Source organism: Leuciscus leuciscus (genome assembly GCF_965113295.1).
Source record: "Leuciscus leuciscus genome assembly, chromosome: 16".
Lineage (NCBI taxonomy): Eukaryota > Metazoa > Chordata > Actinopteri > Cypriniformes > Leuciscidae > Leuciscus > Leuciscus leuciscus.
The window spans coordinates 37,291,195-37,306,506 of record NC_138740.1 but is presented as its reverse complement, the minus strand read 5'-3'; the positions used below and the strand labels follow the sequence as shown (position 1 = coordinate 37,306,506).

Sequence of the window (15,312 nt, the reverse complement as noted above, 5' to 3'; positions counted from 1 at the left end):
AGTTCAGAATGATTTTTTCCAACTGATGAATGATAAAAACATTGACAGCCAATCAGAATCCCTGCTTTAAGATTGAGCTCGAGCATTTCAAACAGCATAAGCATGCACTTAGAATAAAAATATTGTTTGCTGTTGTGGACATTAATATAGTAATCTTTAGTTATCGTTTCTGGTGTGAAAGGGCCTTAAGGAACTTATGTGTTCACAATGTGACAAGAACAATGTAAAACTTAAAATAATGATTTCCTTTGGAAATGATAAATGGACCAGCAAGTTCAGTATGTGCTGGTGTTGATTTCCTTCCACAATAAACTACTGTGCTCAAAGTTCCATATGTTTTATATATATTTGTTTGATAAGATCTTTAGTTAGAGAGAAAAGCACATTTCGTTTTCAGATGGTGAACAGCAAAGTTGATCCACCAGTAGACCATGCCTTAAACCAGTTAAAAACTGCCTGATCAAGGAAAGCTACAATCCAGACAATGCAGACGAGGCTTGTTTTGTTTGGGGTTTTTCTTCAGTAGAGGGTATTGTGCTTGCTAAGTCTTTGGAACGGACTGTCACACACATAATAATGCTTAAGGTACAACTGATGTTATGGAAAAAATGTCATTGAGTCTACGAATAGTTCACATTCTCTTTTCACTCAAAGTTGTCTCGCAACTGTAACACGTTAAATAATACATTTAAGCATTAAAATGATTCAACACTGTTTGACATAACATGGAAGTATTATTTAGGGGTATTTGTACTTTACTCGAGTCTGAGTTCAATTTAAACTGAACTCTTACCCCCGGTTTCACAGACGAGGCTTAAACTAGTCCCAGACTAAAATGCATGTTTGGGCTGTTTTAACTGAAAGCAACTTGCACAGACGTATCTTATAATATGTCAGTGTCATTGTTTTGTCTCAACATACACATCGGTAATGTTTTTTTCTAAGGCACATTTATAAAAGGTACTTAAATGTCCTAATTGAACTAAGGCCTAATCCTGGCTTAGTCTAAGCCCTGTCTGTGAAACCAGGCCTAAATTACCTAATTACATTTCCAATTTTTCTTTTTTTTTTTTTTACACCTGACAGACTTGATGAATACTAAGTCTAAACATTTTCCAGCCAGAGGCGATGTTGATATCGAAAACAACAACAAAACATTTCATTAACACTGTGGGTATATCTCATAAAAAAGCTATTAAAAGTATATCTCATAAAAAAAGCTATTAACTTCAAATAATAGCCCTGGCTTTTATTTTCCCAAATCGCCGAACTACACCGGCTTGTAGGCCTATTTGAGACAGGCGTCTCACGTTATATGAGACAGGCCTTTAATTTAGTGTTGAGACTTCACCCTGTGCTGCAATATACATTTAGTTTTACATTCATTTACAGAAATAAGCTGGTTGAATGAAAAATGCTGATTTTATCGGATTTTCAGGTGATATTCTCAATTAATTCAGTTAACGGACGCTCTGAGGTAAAGTGAATTCAGACTGCAGACTAAGCAACGATTGTATTTAATTGTACAGTACAATCATAACATAGTACAGACATGATCTTAATTCCATAATGTCCTTAAACATAACAATATTGCTGGCCATAAAGTGGACAAAGTGCGCGTCCGGTGTGCGATACCTCGCGACGCGGCGCTGCGCTTCTCGTCCGGTGTGCGATACCTCGAGTTGTCATAGGGCCACATATATCTGCAAAATAAAACAATGTTTTGCTGCTGGCAGTTGGAGAGCAAAGGGCGCGCACCAATCTAAAGTATGGAAGTAGAATAATGTCAAATGTTTTTGAAATAAAAAGCCTGTTGAATTGCACTACTTGAAAAAAAATAGGCATTGCATTAACCATGCTTGCATTTTAATGCATTGTATTTTTAGTGCTTACATTTTTATGGGCTGAAATTCAACATGGTTGAATATTTAAGCTGTGAATATTTCAATTAAAAACATTTCAAACACCTTTTCATTATTAAAAATTCAATAATCCATATTCACCTTTCATATTTCACTTCCAAAATATTCAAACTGTTTAAAAATACAACCAATAATATTCAACAGGCAATTTTCGGTCCATTTTATTTCGCTTTGCAAATTCGCTTCCACAAATTCAGTGGTTCAAATTCGACAGTAAATTCAACATTGACGTCCAGGAACTGCAGGAAAAGCAGTAGATTGCCGAGCATACTCTCCATCTGCTGTTAGTCGACCTCACCATCAGATGGTGCAAAAGCGTGTGTTGAAGACCAGCAACAGTTAGAGCAAGTCATTCATTCATAAAACTCATTTATAGCAATGTAAGTGTATTTGTGATTATTATGACGGCGGTTTTATGTTAAATTCAGTGTCTCGGTTACTTTTCCTGTGTAGCCTACATGCATCTTTCTCTACCGTGAACGAGATTATAATGTTATTCCCCGATGCGGATATACAGATCCAATGTTACATTTTTGAGGTTGACATATATTTCTCTTGGTTGTTTAGTTGCCTTAACTTTATATTGTGGCGATGTGCTGCATGCAGGCTATTAGGGTTTCCCTCAATACTTAAGGATTCCCCTGCTGGACATATACAACGCTTAACGTAGCGTAATGGACTACAGTGATGTAAAAGACCAAACTCGCAGGCAAGCAGATGGACTCAGAATAACGCGCAAAGCTTAATGCTGAGCGTTTCCCAGTGATAGATTGGCATAAAGATGGCTTGATGTTGGACATTCGCACATTTAGGGACCGTCTCTAAAGTGTATACGACTTTGGTATACACGTTTCTAACTCCGATAGCATTGGAATAGAACGACTTACAGTCATAAAACCAACTGTAAAGTGTTCATTTAGTGTCAGGCATAATGCGCACCCTTTGGATTTTTGATATTTATTCAAATAAATTTAAGTTTGCTATTGAAGTTAGAAACGTGTATGCCAATGTTGTATGCAACTTTAGAGACGGTCCCTAAATGTGCGAATGTCCAATATCAAGCCAATTTTTACATTTAGTCATTTAGCAGAAGCTTTTATCCAAAGCGATTTACAGTTAAACTAACAATAGGAGGACAATATGCAAGTGCTGTGACAGTTTAAGCTAATGCAATACACGTATGCATACTATATGTATGTGTTGATTTTATGCCAGTATATCACGAAACGCTCAGCATGAAACTTTGCGCGTTAAGTTCATATTCTGAGTCCATCTTCTTGCCTGTAGCCTATATAATAGCCTACAGCCTACTTCCCTAATAAGGTGCAAGATTGGTCTTTCATATCACTGTATCAACAGAAGGGAAATCCTTGAGTATGAGGTATTGAGGGAAACCGATTATAATCCTGTTCATGGTAGAGAAAGCTGATGACATAGAATACACAGGGAAAGTAACAATGAAGTTATTGAATGAAACATAAACACAGCTTTTGTGTGTTTATCATCTTTTCCGCATGTACTGACACAGATAATCATTTTCATTTTATGAATGAATGTCTTCGTCAGCAACAAGCGCTTTTGCACCATCTGCTGGTGAGGTAGACTAACAGCAGATGGAGAGTATGCTCGGCAATCTACTGCTTTTCCTGCAGTTCCTGGACGTCAATGTTGAATTTACTGTCGAATTTGAACCACTGAATTTGTGGAAGCGAATTTGCAAAGCGAAATAAAATGGACCGAAAATTGCCTATTGAATATTATTGGTTGTATTTTTAAACAGTTTGAATATTTTGGAAGTGAAATATGAAAGGTGAATATGGATTATTGAATTTTTAATAATGAAAAGGTGTTTGAAATGTTTTTAATTGAAATATTCACAGCTTAAATATTCAACCATGTTGAATTTCAGCCCATAAAAATGTAAGCACTAAAAATACAATGCATTAAAATGCAAGCATGGTTAATGCAATGCCTATTTTTTTTTCAAGTAGTGCAATTCAACAGGCTTTTTATTTAAAAAACATTTGACATTATTCTACTTCCATACTATGGTCCGTACAGAACGTCTTCAGCACTCGCGGATCGTGCATAACGTTTCTGCTTTCCACACCATGGCCGTTCTTTTCTCGAGAAAATGAGTTTTCCTATAGCGGTTGCAACGCAATACTCGTTCCCTTATCTCTCAGGGAACCGAGGTTACGTAAGTAACCAAGTACGTTCTGCCTTCCCTTCCACATGAGTCAGGTAACAAAACTGTAACCATCCCAATGATAGTAATATTTCATATATTTCTCTCATTCTGATCAATATATAGATTTTTTTTTTTATTATAGGCCTACTTTATTATCATTTTTCTCTGGACATTTTTTTTAATGTTTGTATTCAACATAATAGGCCTACCTTATTATCTCAATTAAATGTACTAAAATGAATGTATATTATGTGACAAAAAAAAGGCTGTTTATTATTTTGGCCGGTAAAAAATATGCTTGGCTGGTGGATTTTTTCCTCTACCAGTCCCCGTGGCAGGTGAGCCAAAAAGTTCATTTTGGACCCTGGTTGCAGGGCTCCTCATCCACCAAACCCACAGTAAAGGTTGAGCCGCTCAGTAACAGGGCCAAATCAATATAAAATTCTAAAGTCCATTGAGGATTGTGCAGTGGCATGGCTGACCCGAGTGGCTCAGATAGTCCCTCTCTAAAAAAAAAACTCCAGGCACAAAGAGTCCATTGAAGTTACATTTTCCAGCTCAATAAAGTCTCTCACGTACTCCTCTATGGGCCGGTCTCCCTGACGGAGACACATAATCTGTGCTGCTGGTAGTGATGTGACATTTGAACCGAGGCGTCGGAGCTTGTGTCGAGAAAAAAATGGGCGTGCCAGTTGAAGCCGGGATTCGAGGCTTGTGTTGTTAACGTGAAAATCACGTGACTAATGACAAACGAGGCACTGGTTCAGAATGAATTAATTTGTCTGCTATTTCTTTGCACAGTAGCTAGGTGTCACTAGTGAGCAATGCTGAATGAAGCTTCGAGTAATGAACCTTTGGCTGAAGCAATGGGCTGCGAGGTTTCAGTGGTTCAGGAGGCCTCATTTTGCCATCACTTGCTGCTGGATTCATCTTTGGACAGTCATTCTGTAACGATGAGGCAGGAACGAAGCAAAGAGAGAATCCACATGCAAGCACTACTTTAATAAAACAAACAGATGATCCAGGGCAAACAACGGAACTCAGGACAAGAACATGAAATAGCAACAGCTACAACGACCAACAAACAACAACTGAAGCACAGAGGTATAAATACAAAGGCAAACAAGCTAAACAAGGTAACAAGGGGGCGTGATAAATCAGAAACACCTGGGGAACCTAGTCAACATAACGGGGAACTGCTAAGTATGGGACAAGACAGGGGAACACAGACATGAATCATGACAGCATGGAGTAATAGGCCTACATTGTTTAAATTGTGTTTAAACGTGCATACATCCATTAAAGAGTGTATATGTGTACAAAGAAAATCGCAATGCTGACAAAACTTTTTTTAAATAATAACTTCTGGATTTTAAATAAAAATAGTGAGTATGTGTTTGTGGTACAATCGCGGATCAGTTACGCACTGCAAACGCAGCATATGTGAAAACACTATAGCACGTGCTGCTCCTGTGCTGCATACGCACCGCAACACGCACCGCATACGGAGTATGTGTGAAACGGGCGTCACTAAAATGCTTCTGCTAATCAGCTGTGTGCCACTATTACCTAAAACTGTGTCTATTAATGCAGATGCAGTCGTTTTTACTAATTTGATTAATGATAAAGGATGGAGCAAGATTTGTTTTACAAATTTTTATGTTACATCAGTCATTCACATTAATGCTCAGCTAATGTATGTGCTGTTATTGATAGTTAATGATACAGTTCCGCATGCACACTGCAATAAGTTAGAAACATACACCGGTTTGTTGATGGATATATACTTGTTAATGCTGATGGTGAGGAATTAAAGTTAAAACATCTTGTTATGTACCTCAATCTGAGTAGCGTATCACTGAGAAATGTCCTGCTCAAGTCGTCCTTGTGATGGAGGTTCGGGTTCAATAACTAGTTCTTCTTGTTTCATCATCAGACATTTTGCTCGGATTGATATGGTAAATTTGACTCCATTGTTACTGTCTTTACAGTGTGTACAATTGCTGAGCTTTAGGAAGCCTCAGGAGCTGAAATTCAGTTACCGTAATGGGCGTTTAACTGCCGACACGCGCTGTAACCGGTAGAACAATCACAACAGACCTGGCCATCTGGCCAATCAGAGCAGAGTAGGCCCGTGGAAAGGAAAGATTTAGAGAGATTGATTCATCCGTCAAGTCATTTGAGAATCATTGAAAGACATGGTGATGTGCAATGAGAAAATTAAAGTGTTTTTTTTATTTTATTTTTTTACATCTGATGCATGTAAACCTGTTGTAAGATCTCAAATGAAATCATGACCCTTTAAAATATCATAATGAGGCCCTTTAAGAAGTAAAGTATTCTTGCCGCAGATCTTCGTTTGTATGTGTGACGGAGGGATTCCTGACGCTGATTTGACTCCTTTACACATTTTATAGCTCTTCATGAGTCCTCAGCTCCATCATATACCATCATATGTTCGTCAAGTCAAGTCACCTTTATTTATATAGCATTTTTTACAAAACAGATTGTTTCAAAGCAGCTTTACAGTGATAACAGGAAAACACTGCAACAAAGTTTGTTTAGGCTTTACAGTAGAAATACTGTCATTGCTCAGCTGAAGTCAGTTCAGTGTTGATTCATCTCCGCTGTAAAAATTATTAGTTATACATTTTGTTGATTTATCTATACAGCAGCTCTGGAGAAAACAATGTCATCGTCCAGCTTAAATAATACAATACATTTAAGCATTAAAATGATTCAACACTGTTTGACATAACATGGAAGTATTATTTAGGGAGATTTGTACTTTACTCGAGTCTGAGTTCAATTTAAACTGAAAACTTAATTACCTAATTACATTTTCAAAGAAAAAAATAAATATTTTTTACACCTGACAGGAGGGCCTCCACTCGAGGAGAGAATATGATGAACAAGTCTCAAAATATTCCAGTTAGAGGCGATGTTGATGTCGAAGCCATGAGGCGACAGTGGCAAGGAACATGACTCAGCCTGGTTTCTCCCACGTTTTATTTTCTCCATTCTGTCTCCTGATGGAGTTTTACATAGCAAGCATTTAGCCCAGTGCACAGCATTGGTTTGGATGTTCGACAAGTTTTGTCGCAAAATATACGTAATAAAAGCAGTTTCTTGTTTTGTATCTAGGTTCAGTGTTAAAAGCGAACCAGGACTAATGTTATTTTATTTTTTTGGTCTGAACCAAGAGAACTGAACTACAAGTGTGAACACAACCTTAGAACAACATCTTGATTTTAGAAATATTGAATGTTATGTAAAGAGACATTCTTGTAGACCAATCCAAAGAACAGCCTGGGGCTGGATTCATGAAAATCTTCTTAATAAGGAAGAAGTTTGAGAATGCAAAATATTCATATATTTTTTTTCCTAAGGTAGAAAATGAGAAGGAAATAGCAGTTGAGAAAAATTTTGTACTTACGATTGTTTCGTGAATCCGGCCCCAGGTGCTGCTGATGAAAATCTCAAACGAGCATTTTTGATAATTTTCACAATACTTTCATGGCCCACAGAATGTTTTGTTGTATGAATATCTGAACAAACTATATCAAAAGAAAGAAGAGCCTCTGCTTTTAAACAACAACAACAAAACATTTTATTCTAGCTTCATGCCCTCTCTTTCATCAACACTGTGGGTAAATCTCATAAAAAAGCAACAGATTTTTAACAAAAAGCTGAAAAAAATCACGTCCAGGTGTTGTGCTGAATTCTGACCCTCGCCAGATTATCAGGAGGTTTTCGGATTATTAACGGCACTAAATTTAGGATTTGGGGTGGGGTTGGGATTAGGCAATCAGGTACCAGCAGCTTCAACGAGGGGGCTAATAATTTGTCAGGGAGTCAAAATTTGGCACTCCTGTTGGGTTTCAAAAGATAGCTCGAGTCCATCAACACCCCCAAAGCTTGCACAGTCCCATTCCTCTTTGTGGGTTCTGTTATCCGATCAGCCTTTCCAAGTTCGGAGGTAGTCGAGGACGCATTGTGATTTGATCTCAGTGTAATTGTTAAAAAGGCCACTATTATTCTTATAGTTAAGTGTCTTAGTTTCCTTTGCTATTATGCCAAAATGACGCATTCGTCACAGGATCCGTCCAGCGGGCCAATCAGCGCCGCGGTGCAGGTCAGTGCTCCCGGCCTCCCGCCCACTGAACGGACTCTGACTGATTCGGGAAAGCGGACGGATGCAAGCTGTACTGTAACAATTACTCCTTGCTAAAGTTGTGTGCGTGCCTCTAAAGTAAGTTGCAGTCTGTTTACACTAAAGTTGTGTGCGTGCCTCTAAAGTAAGTTGCAGTCTGTTTATACATTGTTCTTTACTCATTTTATGAACGTTTGAATAGCCCCACGTGTGTAAAAGTTAATGTATGCGAGTGACGATACGACCGAGCTCGTAAAGATGTTCGTATGTATATTTACATACTAGTTTCCTCACATACTTCATTGTTATATTCATAAGACATAATCTACGTGCCTTTTATTCATTATATGGTCTATTTAATATATATCGCTCACTTCTAGAGTCGAAGCACTCTTTGAGCGCATGCGCACTAATGTGATAGACAGAGCGGCTCCATTTCTGTCCTCAGCGCCCAAAGGTGTCGAATTTCAACCGCTCAGTATTAATCATTTCTAGCAGTATACTTTTCCCTATAATGACACATTTGTTTTCTTATTGTACTTTATTAATCATTGTAACTTAATATTCATTGTTGAGATTACTGTTACTATGTTTATTGTGACTATTATAATTTGTTATTTGTACTTATCTATTCTTTTTATATCTTTATTTATAGAAAACCAGACACACATGCAAATCAGAATTATCCAGTGTACTGAGTTGTGGTGACAATCAATGGGTTATTCCCGAATACCTGATCACATCTGGTGAAAGTCTCTAACCGGACTCTCTGTAGTGGGTCTGTTATCAACCGGCAAATTCGGCTTCTACGAGCCAACATTTTTACAGTAATGTAAACGCAATCCAGCCATCGTGTCTGTATTCACAGGTGGACGTCACACAAAACCCTGCCCACTGTTATTATTCCCCCTCCTCTCTCCGGAACTGAGAGCTGTGTGGTTTTGCGGTAGCTGTGTCCCAATGTGAAGGCTGCATCCTTCGAAGGACTGAAGACTTCAAGGATGCAGCCTATGCGTCCTTCGAAGGACGCATCATGTAGCCTTCTAGGATCTCCTAATTGCGCAACCAGGTGTTTCTGATCACCGCTCCTCAACGGTGCGAGAGGACAGCTGCCATCCTGATAATTCATTTGATATAGCCTAATTGAGTAAACAGCTATGGAGCCAGAATTGGCTATTGTCAATTTTATGTTTTATATTTTACTGGAGGACATGGTGAGGATGTTTCAGCCCCGGAGCTGCCAGGTCATGTATTTTCGGTTTTGCCCTGTTTGAATATAAAACCCAATTGAATATAAAAAAGTCCAGTATTTCTCGCGCTAGTCATCGGCAGTTGTCACGATTGCCACCAACAGAGAGGCCTTACCAGGGTCTCTATTGTGGCCATCCCGTTCCAGCGGCTCCACCAGGGTCTCCCTGCTCAGCTGAATAAAAGTCTAAATTTCTTATTTTATGTACTGTAAATGTTTATGTTGATTTTGATATGTTTAACGTATGTTGTTAATAGTTGGAAAAAGTAGGCCGTGGAACAAATGATTTTCATTTACCAATTTTATAAAAAAATTAATAAAAAAAGGTATACAAGAATGTGTATGTGAATGTAGAATTACTGTAATTACAAAAATAAACAATGTCCAGAACAATTCATTCTCTTTTATTTACACATTTAAAGTTGCATAAAAATAATATACAGATTTTTTTCTTTCCTTTTAAAAAAAAAAAAGTGAAAAAAAGTTCAACAAGAATTTGTAGAAAAAAAATATATTTTTCAATCATTCTCTCAAGAAGAGAAAACAGCCTGTCCATCCTCTCCCTACTCTCCTGTGCTCTCCTCGCCTCTGCCTTCGTGCTGCTGCCTCTGGCTCTTCCTCACCGTGGGCACCCACTGCTGAACTCGGCCCTGGCCGGTGTGTCCTCAGGGATTGAGGCGATGAGGACGGGGGGCAGAGCAAATGAACCATGGCTTGTTAACAACAACACAATACATTTCAGCAAAGAATTGCGTATTAACTTTCTTACTTTGTAAGAAAGTTTCTCCTTTCTTCAACGTTTTTTTTTGTTTCTCCTGAATTGCTCTAAAAAAGCAGAAAAGGGTACTTAACACAGGAGTGCAATCTTGTGAGTGCATTGTTAACACTGCAAAATATGACACATCAAGACATGCATACAAAATACTTCAGAAATCATAATTTCTGGAAACTCAAATTTGGTTAAAACCTTTTAGACAGCTTTCATGACAGCACTACAAAAACACATAAAAGTGAAACCCCATTGCCTTACCGCTTTTCTTATTGTTGTGGGCTTTATAGGGTGAGTGATACTTCTTATAATACAGTGAGATAGACTAGTGCAAATATTACAAATAGGTCGTTAAACTAATATTAGCACAAGTTTTGCCTCAAACTACCTGACAAATGAAGCCACGCAATGATGACGAAGGAGTTAAGATGAAGTTTATAAGAAACTTTAACTCTGGTTTCGCTAAGCTATTTGAGTAAATGAAAACATAATACTTACATTTAAATGCGACTTTGCTGTCCACCACCGATCTAGTCTCGGCCGCCTTTAAAATTAAATAAATAAATGCTGTCGTCAACGGCGCGCAATGACTTTTGGGTAGAATAGGGTAGGATAGGCCACTTAGGATCCTTTTTATTGCTGCGTTAATTCCAGTCCACTTTTTAGACACGCACTTCCCCTCGGGGGAATCCCCGCCGCCATTTTGAAGTGCGTTCCACTTCGTGAAGTGGACGAGGGAAGTTTAGATGGACATACCCTCGTTCCCTCGATTTGGACAGAGGGAGCGAGTCTACTTCATATGTACACTTCAGGCACCTATATGTCCCACAATGCAGTACGATTGTGACGTCACCACAAATATTGTCTAATCACCACCACAACAAATAACTCTATGATATATTAATTAAATTTGTTTTAATTGAAAACAACCCAAAAAACATATATACATTTGGATGCTGCATTAAACAAATTCTTAAAGGGAAAACAAATGTAAATAATAAATCAACTACACAGCTGATTCCAAGTGATCAAGGGCTTAGGACGTTCCAATTCAGCCCATTGCAGTTTCTGCCAGTAGTGGGCACTCGCAATGACGTACATCCGAGTGAACGAGACGGAGGGAAGTTAGCAAGTGAAGGGCATGACAATTTTGGACTGGAACGCAGCCTATGTATCCTTTCTTTCACGGGGAAACGAAGGGTGCATTTGGCGTCGCTTTTGAATCAGGGTAGCCTTCATCGCGTCGCGATGACGCAACCTGCTTTCGAATACGGCCTTCGAAGGATGCAGAATTGAATTGGGACAGCCTTCATCGCGCCGCGGTGACGCAATCGGCCTTCAAATGCAACCTTCTAAGGATGCAGCCTTTGAATTGGGACGTCCTTCGTCGCGCCGCTGTGACGCAGTTGGCCTTCAAATGCGGCCAATCGTCCTTCAAATACGGCCTTCGGAGGATGCAGCCTTCACATTGGGACACAGCTTGCATCAAGTGCGAAGTAGCCTACATGTTGGCTACTACATTGCAAATATACTGAAATGTTTGCCTTCGCAGTTCACACCTGAAAGTTGCAGAACCATTCATTTTCTGTAAAGAACGAGCATTTTTCCCATACGTTTCTCTGTACCATTTCCATTATGACATCTATTCACATTATTAGTAGCCTACTTGCAGCCTCTTCATTCTCCTCATTTTGCAAGATTTGTAAAATGTACCCCGACGGAAAACTGTTTTTAAAAGAAAACCTACCACATCAGGTCGACTCTGCACTGGAGCCATCCTTTTTTCTTTCTTTTTTTTTTTCACTCCAGGGAATGCGAGATCCGATCTGTTATCCAGATACAGAAGCCACTTGATGTGGACAGGTGTAAACGCACCGTATCCTGATTGGCTTATGATCCGATCTGATATTTATACAGTGAGGTCCAAAAGTCAGAGGCCACTAGTGAAAATGCTTTAAATTTAGCCTTTTTCTAATTTCAAGCAAATATTTAAATTACAAATTATATTATTAGAATAGCAATGAGGTCTATCTAGTAATCCCAAAAAAAAATAATCAAAAAAATAATAATTTAAAACATCCGTGTAGTTACTTCAAGGAACAGTTGACCCAAAAATGAACATTCTGTCATTTACTAACATAGCCTATCATTCCAAAATGCTATGACTGACATTCAAAACAAATAATGAACGCAATAAGCTCTGTCAATGATCAGTGGAGTTTAAGATGAACTGAATCACGTTTCCTTCAGTTGTTCAGCTTTTTGCGGTTTACCTTTTAATGATAAACCCTCTCATTATTCTGTCTGGTACAGGTGAGTTTTTACGTTTTTACAAGTAATAACATTCTTTTTTAACAGACAAATGCAGCTAATAGATTATTAATACAACATCAACATATTAATACAACTCAATTAAACTCCAAAATAATTTTGCATTGAGCTGTAATCTCCAGTAGCCATCGTGTTTGATGTAAGCAAATGCAAAACCAGGTCTGGGCCCACACAAGATCTTCTGCTGCCACCTGCTGATAAATGATGCTAAATGCAATTTTAAACTTTATTTAAAGGAACTAATGTTCCCATATAACATTTATTAATCAGCAGCAGAAATGTTGAATTGAATGGCTCTCATATGGTAAATGTATTATTATTAGCCTACCGGTATTATTATTGTTGTTGTTTTGGTCTATTCGATAGCCTATCGGTTCTTAAAAGCTGTGGATCGGTCTTTTCTGTATTAGTTTTGCAAAATATGATATTGGTTCTCATTAAAGGGATAGTTCACCCCAAAATGAAAATTTGACTTACTCACCCTCAAGTTGTTCCAAACCTGTATGAGTTTCTTATTCTGTTGAACACAAAAGAAGATATGCCTATTTTAAATAATGTTGTTAACCATACAGTTGACGGGATGTGACGTGAGGACATTTTCCCACTGGTTACTTGACGTGTGGAATTTTCCCGTTTTGCATCTCGCATTTAAAACGCTAATTTGAAAGGAAAATTCTAGCGAAGCATTTTATTTCATAGCGGAGTAGAGCGAGCGTTTTCAATTAATTCCAATGGAAGTTAAGCGTGAACACGCACACCCGCTCCGTTCGGCAATTGCTTAAATGGTGGGTTCATTGTTATTCTTAATGAAAAACACAACAAAACAGTACAATGACAAACTCCCTTAAATAGGCTCTTTTACGTTTAGCTTTGAAACCAAATCTTCATTCATGTCAGTCAAGAGTGAGGTGAAATTGGGCAAAGTGAGGTGAAATCTGACTCCTGCTGCTGATCTGTGCTGCGACTATCGTTTGGTTCACGCAACATTGAGCAGACACGATCACTTTTTAATTGTAGTGTCTATTCTCTAAATTAACTAAACTATTTTTATTTCCAGTAGTATGTCTATTCTAAAGCTGTTCTCGCGATAACTTCTTGTAGCTAATGCGTTTTAGCTTTATGTGGTAGCTTTATGTAGCATGCTAAATCCCGGTGCAATTTTAAGCAGGTAGTCTAACAGTTTTCTGCCATCAAGTAATATATTTGTAGGCTATAGCACTTAACAGTACACACAGCTTTACAGAAAGACAGACAGCTATTGTATTGTAATTGAATTGTATATTCTATAGCTAATATTTCATATCAAATGTCTATCTCAAGTTGTTGAATGTTTTATTTTGATACAAGCAAAATATAATTTAATTTGAGTTATTTGACACGTCAAGGGAATGTATGGCTGTAATTAAAGGACAAATCCAGTGAAAAATGAACCTAGGGGTAATTAACACATGGTTACCGAGTCGATCGTTCCCTGGGGTGCGTTTTCATGATAATCGAATGTAAAGAGTTTTATTTATAAAAACAGATTAGCCCAACTTACAGAGAGTAAGTAAAAACACATCACAAGTTAATACCACTAACAAGGCTCAAAATAGCCTCACACTAACACGGTAGCATAATGAGGGTCCATACATGCAAACCGAAGCATTGAGAACTTTTTAACTGTACAGACAGTTTAATAAGAAGATACTTTATAAAGACAGTACATTACGCGTTTACATGCAGGATCCATTTTGGAAAACAGTCTCGACTAATCGAGTCACGAATGCCGTGCTACGTTAGATTTCACTATGCGTAATTCCTATCGACCAGCTCACTTAGCGCGGCGTTCGTTGCTCGACAAGTCGAGACTGTTTTCCAAGATGGATCCTGCATGTAAACGCGTAATGTATAAAACAGAGCTAATCTGTTTTTATAAATAAAACTCTTTACATTCGATTATCATGAAAACGCACCCCAGGGAACGATCGACTCGTTAACCATGTGTTAATTACCCCTAGGTTCATTTTTCACTGGATTTGTCCTTTAAATGATTAGGCTATATCACAGAACAATATTTACTGGTGTTTTGTCTTTTTCTTTTATCCATATATCCAATATCCAGGTTAATCAGTTAGTATAAATCAGCAAGCGCTCTCTCTCTCTCTCTCTCTCTCTCTCAAAGATTGGTTTAGTAAGGGTCTTGTGAAATAGGATTCGGCTTGCTAGATTAAGTAATTACTGTATGTCCTTAAAAAAGAATTTCATATAAGCTAACTAAAAACGCGAAATGTTTAATATCAAAATTTATAGCTTCGGTTATATACTAGTATATGAAACATAAGTTAAAAGACATGGTAAAAATAATGGTCGTTTTAGCGTAGTAAGGTAAAGCCAGTATTTTTTCACTGCCCAAGGACGAACATGTGAAGAATCGGTGGTTAAATGTTGGCTAATGTATGCACTGTTATTGATACAGTTTCCACGTGTTCACCGCATTATATTAGGAAAATACTCGGTAAATAAATAAGTACAAGTAAAATAATCGGTTTGTTGATGGACGTGCACTTGTTAATGCTGATGGTGAGGAATTACAGTTGCAACATCTCAATGTACCTCAAACTGAGTAGTGTCTCACTGAGAAATGTCCTGCTCGAGTCGTCCTTGCGATGGAGGTTCGGGTTGAATGAATAGTTCTTCCAATGTTTCATCATCGGA

General features: G+C 38.0%; 1 long non-coding RNA gene across 1 annotated transcript; it reads left to right on the top strand.

The window, feature by feature from the left end:
• The first annotated feature begins 8,289 nt into the window (after positions 1-8,289).
• LOC309478404 lies at positions 8,290-9,908 on the top strand. Its single transcript, XR_014198975.1, has 2 exons — positions 8,290-8,365; positions 8,922-9,908. It is a non-coding gene; the product is annotated as an uncharacterized lncRNA (long non-coding RNA).
• The last annotated feature ends 5,404 nt before the right edge of the window (positions 9,909-15,312 follow it).